The following is a 10,884-nucleotide window of genomic DNA, read 5'->3' as shown; positions in this document are numbered from 1 at the left end:
AAGCATGAAATTCTATTGGGGGTAGTGTTGTCTGTGTATTGTAGTTATCTGAGAAAGAGGTAGGATATGTGGTTATTCTAAACAGTTTAATTCTCTGGGAGCTAGGCTGTGGTGCGTTCTGCTGTTATAGTTTACTGCAAATTTGGTTATTTTATTATACCATTTCTCAAGTTTGGACACTTGTTAGACCTGAAGATTACTGAAGATTGAGGCACCAAAAGAAAAGAGATGACAGTAAGAGGTTATATTTCTTCTGACTATATCAGTGAGGTAGGTTTTTACTTTTTTAATTTTTCCAGGTCTTTTGGATTTCTAATACTATAAGGAGAATGGACCTCATTCCTAAGTAAAGTATGATTACATTTCATAAAATTAGTATTGTTTCAGTCTTTGATGTCAGTTAAAAGTGCTCTTCACAGCACCTGCAATGTGTCCAGAACTGACTCCTTCTGCAATTCATATGGATTTGCATGTACTGGCAGCATATGTAAATAAGACTGCAAATATTTTTTTATGAGAACCATTGCTCCTATTGCTTGGAACTGTCTGGGTGTTATTCTTCCACACAACCTTTGTTTCTCCATGCAAATCCTGGTATTTTATGATTTCGTGTTTCTCTGTATCTAAAACTCTGTAATCATTCTGTGTTGCAATTAAGATGATCAATGCTACACTTGTCTTCTTTTCATGGACTATTATATCTGGTTTTCTTGCATCTATTATTTGAACTGCAGGTAATAGATGATCCCATGTGATATACTTCATCATTCTCTATAATGCTTTGTGCCTCATAGGTTCATAGGTGTTTACTAAGCTAATGACCACAAGGGCCTTTTTAAGCCCCTAGCCATGCATCCCAAATGTCTGACAAGTTCTGATGCCCTTGATAAGTGTAAGCAAGGGCCTGGGAGATGAACCATCTACAGGTTACCTGTTTGCATCAGAGACATAGGTGCCAAACCAGGGATGAATTTCTGGTTTCCCATCCAATTGTCCAAGTTACACTTGAATTGGATTAGGGAGGAACTCTGCTTCACATGGATGGGGAGCCTGTTCCATAGACGGGATAGTCTCTGGGATACATACCTATCTCTCCAGCGGGTCCTATTTATATCACAGGCAAGGTGTAAGTCTTTATAATAGGTAATTCTGGTACTGTTTAATTTGTGGATATGCAGGAGGTCCATCAGAGTGAGGTCTGACAATGTCCTGTATGCCAGGCATAGATCTCTCCTCAAAAGCCTGTAGAAGACAGAGTACAGGGATAGGGCCTTGAGGCGGTCTGCATAGGACATATTACTTATGCTCTGTTTTATTTTAGTGAGGACCCTCTATGGATGTTCCAGTTGCTGGATATGACTGGTTAGGTACATACCAAAGGGGGCACTGTACTCAATGATAGGTCTGATGAATGCCAAATACAGTGGAGCAATAACTTCCTTGGATTTAGATACCATACCTTTGTTTATTAGTTGGGCAACGTAGAATGATTTCCTCATCACTGTAGACACGTGATGATCAAAGGCTAGATTACTATCTATGTGTGTCTCTAATTCTGTGACTACTGGGTCAACTGTAAGGGATGTTTTGTCAGTATGATAGTTACCAGAGATGGATGACTTCCCAAAGGATACTATTATGCATTTCTTGGCATTTAGTTTTAGTCCATGACTCTGTCACAAGTTGTTTGTCTGTGTCAGCCCCTCCTGGAGAGCATTTGTGTCAATGTGAGATTCAATGACAGCTCCTAATTTGCAATCATCTGCAAACATAGTCAGCCAGAGACCACTGACATTAGCCTTGACTTCTGAGGAGTAAATGCCAAAAGGAGTGGTCCAAAGACTGACCCCTGAGGGACTCCACTTGTGACTTGTAGAGGCAGACTCCCCAATTCTAACTTTCTAGGTCCTGTCTGTGAGCAAGTTTGCTATCCACTGGGTGACATACGGGTTTGCACCTAACCTCTTGAGTTTGTCAACAATGCCCAAGTGGGGTATTGTGTCAAATGTCTTGGCCAGGTCAAGGTAGGCACTGTGAACGATTTTGCCCTCATCCATTGCTTTGGTGACCTCAAAGAAGTCCACCAGGTTGAGTAGGCATGATCTTCCCTTTACAAAACTGAACTGGGTTGGGTCCAGTGTCTGGAAGTTTACCATATCTCTATTGATCATCACCATGATAATTCTTTCCATGGCTTTGCATGTAAGATTAGTGAGACTTATGGGTCTTGAATTTCCAGGGTCTGTACGTGGGCCAACTTTGTGCAGAAGGATGACTGTTGCCGTTCTCTATTCATGAGGCACGAAACCTGTTTGAAGGCTACAGTTAAACAGAAATTCCAGAGGCCCTGATAGGTCATGTTTCACGCTATTTAGAAGGCATCCTGGGATATTGTTTGGGCCCATTGATGCAGTGTTCTTGGTCTTAGAGAGAGCATTAAGGACCTGTTCCATAGTGATAGTAGGAGGGAGTTATATTTGATGATATTTTCTGAGGGAAGGTAGCCGGGGAGAGAGGAGTAAAGGTGGAGCTGAATTTATCAGCCAGGAGGTTTGCTATATCTTCTGACTCTGTATAGGTGGTTCCATTTACAATGAGCTCTGCACACAATTGTGTATTGCCTTTGAGGTTACAGACATAGCTAAAGAATGCTTTGTGGTTGTTCTTGGCCTGAGAGGCCAAACTTACCGCAAATTTGGCTTTGGTAGACTTTATTTGTCCTCCAAGTTGTTTGTTTAGTTTAATTAGAGTGCGTTTATCCTGCTGGGTGCTGCACCTCCTAATTTTTGCCATGATTTTCTTCCTCCTGTTATACATCTGATTAATTCTGCAATTCCACCAGGGTGGCTTGTTTTTTGAGTTAGTTCTGTACTTCAGTGGAGGGTGTGCAGCACTCTCCCATATTAGAGGACAGATCCAGGATAGCACCCCCCCAGTTGGTGTGCTGATCTATATGGGGGAGGGAGTTGTGTTTACAAAAAGGAATCTCTCTGCATGTACACATTTGATGTTGTATAGGATTCCCAGTTAATAGTGTGGTAATTAAAGTCACCATGGGTTTTCTGGACCTATAGCATAGTGGGATTGGATTTTTGTATTGGATTTTGAACATGGGTGATTTGAAGTGCAGCAGCCTGTTTTTGTTTGCCCTTGTTTGTATTTATTTTGTTTTATATTTTGATGAGATAATAGTAGCTGCCTCCTACTGAAGTAGTCCTCTGTAGCTGGTGGTAATATATGTATTATATATAACCCTTTGTTGTTGGTGTGCTCTCTATGGCATCTAATCATCTGAGACAGCACTGACATCAGCATTCTCTAAAGGTAAAGAGAGCTCCAGGAAGTGGTTTTTTTTGTTTAGGCCTAGCACTGAGCAGTAATACCTCACCAAGGCAAAATGGGGAAGGGGAAGTTGTTGTTTGTAATATTCGAAAGCCTAGAGGGGAGAGGTGCAGACCATCCCTAGCAAAGCAGCGGGGTCTGTTGACCATCTCCTTCCATGATGACAAATATTGCACCCCCTTAGAATGACACCAGAAACTAAGCCAATTATTAAAATCAATCATCTTTTGTTTGTATTGTGGCATCATCCTTGGAGAAGGTAAAATGCTGATCAATGCTAGGCTCATACCAGCCTGAGACACATATTCCAAAAGCTCTATGATATCTCTCTTCATATAGTATATGGAGGTGTATCTCAGGTCATTTACTCCCATGTGGACTATGACTGAGTCATATTGGTAACTGTGATCCAATGACCTGAGTGCATGTGTAATGTGGCAGATCCAAGGCCCTGATAAGCAACTGACCGTAACTTTCTCCTTACTTAGCCTGATGAGAGGGACATCAGTGTGTTTCACAATGGAGTCTCCAATGACTAGAATGTTGAATTGTATAGTGACTTGCCCTATGGGCTTAGTGGTAGAGGCTCCATGAGATGTAGCTCTATGTGTTGATGTGGGTGTTGTTTTGAAAGGGTTTGTCTGGGGCTGCTGAGGGTATTTCTTATGTGTACTTTGTTTAGGCGGTCTTAGTGGTTTAGGAAGGTTACATGTAAGTGCCTCTACATGTCTGGTTTGAATTGTGAGTGATGGGTGCAGCATGTGTACTACTGACAACCTTATTGACATTAGGAGTAGTTTTATGTGAGAGATTTGCCTCCAGTGATGTTGTGCAACTACATCTCTCACATACCGTATCAGTTTGTTTGAGAATTAACTGGTTGCCAGTAAACATGAGGAAATTTCTACATTGCCTCAGGATGCCAAAATCCACCAAGTCAGTAACAGAGACAGTAGTAAAATACATATCCATGGCAACAGACACTTTTTTATTGATTAGACTGTTGGAGTGAGAATATCAATTGCTGTCAGGAGTATCCGGTTTGCAGCTATGTGGACAGTGCTTGTCACTGCAAACTAGTTGTCCTGTGTGCAACTAGATATTGGAGAAATGTCAATTGCACGTTTACAGGAAAAATGACACTCAAGGTGTCTGAGTCTGTACAGAGCACTGCCAAACACTTGAGGTGAAACTAATACATAGACCCTGAAAATTTAAGGATGAAGTATTTAGGCAGATATTCTGAAGTTAGAAAGAAGTCAAGCAGTACTTACTGAAAACAAAGAATTAGCTTGTCAAGAATGATGAAAAGAGGGGAGTCGCATGTATGGCTACTACCTGGCTACTACTAATGTTGGTCTTACCACAGCTTCACTCTGTTGGGATACAATACTCCTTTGCTTCTTCTCTCACCAGAAGCAAAATGTTAGCACCAATCCCAAGAAGAGAAGCAGGACACAGCCTGTTTAGTGATCCACAGTCTTGTCCCAGATGATGCAAGGGTCTGAAGGTTTGTAGCCTTTTTCTGGTAGATGCCTCGAATAGCAACTGGACCAATCAGGTATGTTAAGCACAGACACTCACTCTCCAACCAGAAAGAGTCAGGAATCAATGCACTCTGCTCCTACTCTCACCAGGATAAGAATATAAGCACAGATTGCAAGCTGTCACCTATAAAGCAATTATTAGTCTTTCTGGGGATCAGCAGTCTCCAGGAAATAATGTCAGTGTATTCCTTTTCTCACCAGGAGAAAACAGAAGCACTAATCCAAAGATGATTACCGAGATGCAGAATGTGGACTCTCCAATAACTGGTGGTCTTGCAATAGATGCTTAAAGGTAAGATGAAAAAAAATGGTTTATCATAAACACTGCAGTGTGCATTAAGCAGTTAGATATGAATGTGGGTAAATTGTCTAAAAAGTTATGTTTTAGTGGAGAGTCACTATTTTTAAAAGAGCAAGATAGATTGAAAGGGGGGGCACTTTTGTATTCTGGTACTATGGAATACAGTAGGATGGTCAATAAATTTAAATAGTTGAAGGGGAGTGACTTCACAAAATGATAATTTTGTGCTTACCCACACCAGCCACTAAAAGCAGAGAGGAAACGAGATATATATGGTTAAATTAGCATATGGGGCAGGCAATTAGAAAGACAGTGGTGTTTTAAGAATACAACAGTAACAGGGTGGGAGGGTGTGAAAATTTTCTGTCTAACAAGAGACAGAGCTGTGGTCTACTTTCAAGTGTTAATATGCAGTTAAAAGCAGAATACATGTAAAGCACAGTGTAAAAAAACATATTACAGTATACAAAATAGAAAAAGGCAATAAAGTAATACAAAATACAAGAATTAAAAAGCAAACTAACCTTTCCCTCACAGCAAACTGTCACAGAGTCTCAGTGTTTCCAATACTTCTCAGTAACTTAAATAATGTAATGTGTATAACCCCCAATGCACCAGTCTTGTCACATTGTTCTGCTTTTCAATATAGAGGCCCTCTACCATGGCTATATCACACCCAGCAACAAGATGTGTGAATGTTTCCAGTTCTGTTTTATAGAACCTGCATTTGTCTATTTCTCCCACATGTTTAATGGACTTTGTAAATCAATGTGTACATAGTCCACTATCTTGGACTGCTAATACTAACCTTTCATCATTTGATTTACAGTCACCTCTCTTCCACCATTCTTGCATCAGATCCTGATCTACATGAGATTGTTTCAGGAGTTTTTTGTACTTGCAACTATATTTATCCTTTGCCACATTTCTTGACTTCTCATGTGATCCTTCTCCTTATATTCGTTCTTTTGTTTTTTTGTTTTTTTGTTTTTTTTAGCATTCACTTGCTGCCTGATTTTTGTCTACTTCTGGTTTGGGTTCCATTCCTGCTTGACACTGATATGTTTTGCTAAATTAAGCAGGGAAATCATCTTAGATTTGTTCTCTTCATGTTTCAAAACATTCACTCTGCTTGAATCTGATGAGGTCAGCAGATATGTATGCCACTCTACAACTGCAGATCTATACATTTAATCAGTTTTGAGGAGCCCCATACCTCCTTCAGAATGAGGACTATATAATCTTGGTATACATCGATTTTTACATACCATTTGATAACTGTGAAACATTTTTCTTGTTTCCCTCTCCAAATGATCCAGTATATTTTGGGGTCAGTCAATCAGCCCAAAATTGTAAGTTAGAACAGCAAGAGCAAATGGATTTATTTCTTGGACTTTGTTCCTAGATGTCAGGTCTGTTTTCAGTATTAATTTTAGTCTTCTAAAATATTCTTTATTGAGTTTTGTTTGCATTTGTTTATGTTTTATTATCGATCCTTATCAATTCTCAAATGTTTATACAATCCCTCTTGCTCAAGTGCCTTTATATAAAATCTCTGCCCCAGACTGATATTTTCTTGGTGCTGCAAATTTCCTGCTTTAAATGTTACTTTTGCACATTTATCAAGACCGAATGACATTCTTATATCATCTGAGAAAGTTGTGAGTACTTCCAGTTGTGCTTTGAGCTCCTAATCTGATGAACTATCCAGTTTTAAATCACCCACAAAAAGAAGATGAAAAGTCTTTACACTTTGCTGTTGTCTGGGAACCAGATTGTAACCATGACCTAATTTGCTAAATAGACAGCTTAATGGGTTAAGGGAAAGACAAAATATATCCCCCTTTGACTTTTTATTCCCAGGATAATAATTAGTCCTTTATCATGGCTTAGCTGCAAAGTGGTTTGCCACTGTTTCTTAATCACTTCAATGTGCAAAAACTCCTTTAGTCATGAATGAGGGACGTGGTCAAATCCTTTTTTGTAATTTATTCATGCCATACTTAGATTCTTCCCTTGTTTACAATTCTCCATTATGACTTTATTTAACAATAAATGATCCTTTGCTCCATGTGACTTTCTTTTGTTACTCAATTGTTCTATTGACATGACTGAATTTTCTTCTAAATGATTATAAACTCTGTCATCAATTAGCAACAATTCCAGTATAAAGTTTATACATCATCAGAAAGAAAGATATTGGTCTACAGTTTTTAGAATAGCTTGCAGGTTCACTGTTAAGGACGAGTATTGTTTTTCCTGTTGTTAACCAGGCTGGTGTTTGTTTGGAGTACGCATATAAATATTTCTTACTCAGGGCTAAATCTGTGTAATGGTGTTAATACTTTTATCCAGAAGTTAGGTACTGTATCTGGGACTGGAGTTTTCCATTAAGGAGCTTTTCTTAATTTTGTTTCAATTTCTTTGACCATTACACACTAGAATTAAATACTTACAGACAAAATGAAGCACAGCGAGCGTATAAAACAAAATTGTACTTTATTCAGGTAAGCGCTTTCACCACATCAATGTGGCTTCATCAGACCTTAATAACACACACCAATAAAACATACACTTATAAAACACTTCCAGTTTAAAGCATACAATCATATAAATTGTCTCTCCATGCATCAATGACATAATTCTCCATATTTCTTAAAGACGTATTACACTACATTAGATGTATAACAGATATGCAGTCCCTACTATGGTAAATGCAGACTCAGTTGTGCACTAATCACCTAGGCAAACCCCTAGCTTTTAATACAGGCTTAATGGAAACCACTTAATTGAGTCCTGCTCCCTTATCAGCCCTAAGTTTCAAAATCCATCTTAACGTGTTTTGGGACTGTTTCTTTGGTACCTTATACTGTAAATTGGCACATGACTACTTATACAGTCTGACAGAGTTCCATAAGATGTTAGGATCCAATTGAGGGTTGATTGTCTGCCTGCAGCTTTGTTATATCTAGACGATGTGGTTACAAGCTTGGTGAACTTCTACAGATGTATATTATTAGTTGAATGTTTAGATTGTATGGTTTGCCAAACTATATTAACAGAGATACCCTCTGAGTCATGGCTGACTCTGCATTCATGTGTCTTCAGTGTGAGAATGTTTTGTTGCGGTGAGCTTCATCACCATCTAATGTATTGTGTGAGCTGAAGGGATGCATGGCTAATATGCATATAATTTAGTGACTATATTTTCATCAGCAAATGATTTATAAGATGTTTGATTAAAAAAAATATGTAGTATGCTCAAGGAAACATACAAAGCTGTGCAGTAATTTGTGTATTTATGTTTGCAAGAAAGGAAAATATAGGCATTGCGTTCAGAAAAACAATGAGAGTTCCTTGGACCTCAGTAATACCACAAGCATTTTTTAAACATGGTTTATGTTTGGTACCTAAGAATGGGGAAAAAATTAGATGTTAATATCTAAGTTATTTTTCCAGCTAGACAATTCATTAATATTTCTTCAGTGTTTATTGATTATACAGTAAGGCTTGGTTTGGGGACAGCTTGATAAAAAAGTTGTGTTTGATATGGATATAATTAACATCTGCACAGTGAAAACACCACTTCTTCTAAGGCATTACTTAAAAAGTAACGAGTGTCTTTGTGGGTTTGAGAGTTCCCTACAACTCTGTCACTGGCTACTATACCACTTCACCTCGCCTCATCACTAACTATATCTGCAAGACTATTGTACCTTATTGAAAAACTCTGTTTTGTATTTTGTATCAGAATTTTGATGTTCGCCTGGTTACCATTTTTGGTCTAGGAGCTGTAGAAAAAAAAAGTCAGTGGAATAGTGCATATTCTAACAAGTGTTCCGATCCCATGTAATTAAATGTTTTTGCAATGGCAAGAGCACAGATGCCCTAAACAAAAAAAAACATGAACTGTATGTACACAATTAGGGTTTGTACTTAAACACTTTTAAGCAAATAATAACAATGGGGCAAAAGATGTTTTGAACCACTGTGCTTTCAGTGCAACTTTTAAAAATCTACATACACATACATTCCAGAATTGCCTTCACATCCTTGCAGCTCACAAATCATGGTCTCATAAATGGATTTTTCTTTTTGAGGCAGCTCACATAAACTGCTCAAACAGATGCTTGAGTCCAAGCGAGATCAAACTGTCTGGGTAGCAAACTGGATTTTCACAGTTCACGCTACAAGGCAACTGGAAGACTTAGGTTTAGGGTTACAGACCAAGGTTTCAGATTATGGTTAAGGAGTGCATGGGAGTTTTAAGGGTGGGGTTATGGAGCTGGGATTAGGTTAAGAGACAGAGAGCATCTGGGAGTTTTAGGTTTAGGTAAATACAATTTAAGATAAGGGATAGGAAGTGACTGGAAGTTTAAAGAACAGGGTTAGGGAGAGAGTTTAGGACCTGGATTAGAGTTAGGATTAGGAAGTGACTGGGAGTTATAGGTTCAGTGAACAAGGTTTGGGATTAGTTTTAAGGACCAAATGGGAGTTTTAGGGTTACAGCTAGTGAACTGGGGGCACATATTTAAGTGTAGTAAGACAGCTGCTGGAAGGCTGAGGACTAGCCATTTCAAGAAGGTAACTTCAAGCTAGAAACAGTGAGCAAATTGTATGCATATACTTGTAGTAGACCTTGCAATCCAGCCATACAAATAGTTTGCAAATTATACATCTCCATAAAGAGCCATACAAATAGTGTGCAAATTATATATCTCCATAGAAATAGAATTCTGACTGATGCACAATCATAGAAATTACACAACTACCCTAAGCATTCCATACTGGCAAAAGTAAATCCTCTTTGTTCAGTGGTGCTTCCTTCTACGAACTCTGACATGTACGGATACAGTATTCATTCCACTAAGCCTCTAATAACAAGGAAACAGAAATAAGACATTCCAAATCTCCTGCCTTCATAACATCCTTTTATATCTTTCCTCCTAGTGTATTTCAGTCTGGCATACCATCATGAGCCTTCCTTCTTTAATAACAGTCTTAACTCATTCACTCCAGTGGAGGTCTGGGTGTTTGAACTCTTACTTTCAAACTGCATCATGAGCTTTTTTGAGAAAACAAAACTATATCCACACATTTGAAACAAAAGCACATATCTCTGGAACCAAAAAGGTTTACAAAAGAGATGCAAATGGCAAAGTGTTCAGCAAAAATAAATCTTTATAGTGCCAGTGTCCATTACAGTCTAAGTCTTAAACTGGATTTTATAAGCCATAATAAACACAGTAAAAATTAATTTTGAAGTATTTTTGTAAATAACTTGCAATTTCTTAACCGCTGAAGCTACACACATACTGTCAGCAGCATTTTGTCTGTCCATCTGTGAGCTTTCATTTGAGGCTAGGCAGTTCTGTCTGTTTACTTGGCTGTTGAGATGTTTAAAAGTACGAAAATTATGCCAATAAATATAAATAAACAGTATATTAACAACAATTAATTTCTCTTTCACTGCACTAGCCAGAAATCAAATATCAGTGCAGTTGTGTCTCCCATCATGTAAGCTTTAAGATAAAATTCTTCAATAGCTTGTATGTGTCACAGTTTTGAAATTATTAGTGAAAATATGAACAGGCTATATCTGACGCCTGGAGAAGTAAGTAGGGTGTAACCACAGAAATACCTGGAGGCATCACTAGGCTGTAATCAGTTAATAAAACTATAAACTCATTTTAT

The 10,884-nt window shown here is 38.3% G+C and overlaps 1 protein-coding gene across 1 annotated transcript in view; it reads right to left on the bottom strand.

Annotated features, from left to right (window-relative positions):
• LOC122802868 (rhodopsin kinase GRK1-like) overlaps positions 1–10,884 on the bottom strand; it is a 506,474-nt gene that overhangs the window by 208,039 nt on the left and 287,551 nt on the right. The gene's annotated exons all lie outside the window — the stretch shown is intronic.

This window comes from Protopterus annectens, chromosome 5.part0, assembly GCF_019279795.1.
Source record: "Protopterus annectens isolate FY-2018-M chromosome 5.part0, PAN1.0, whole genome shotgun sequence".
NCBI classification, from domain to species: domain Eukaryota; kingdom Metazoa; phylum Chordata; order Ceratodontiformes; family Protopteridae; genus Protopterus; species Protopterus annectens.
Note: the sequence above shows the minus strand (reverse complement) of the source record. Positions and strands in the feature narration are given on the sequence as shown.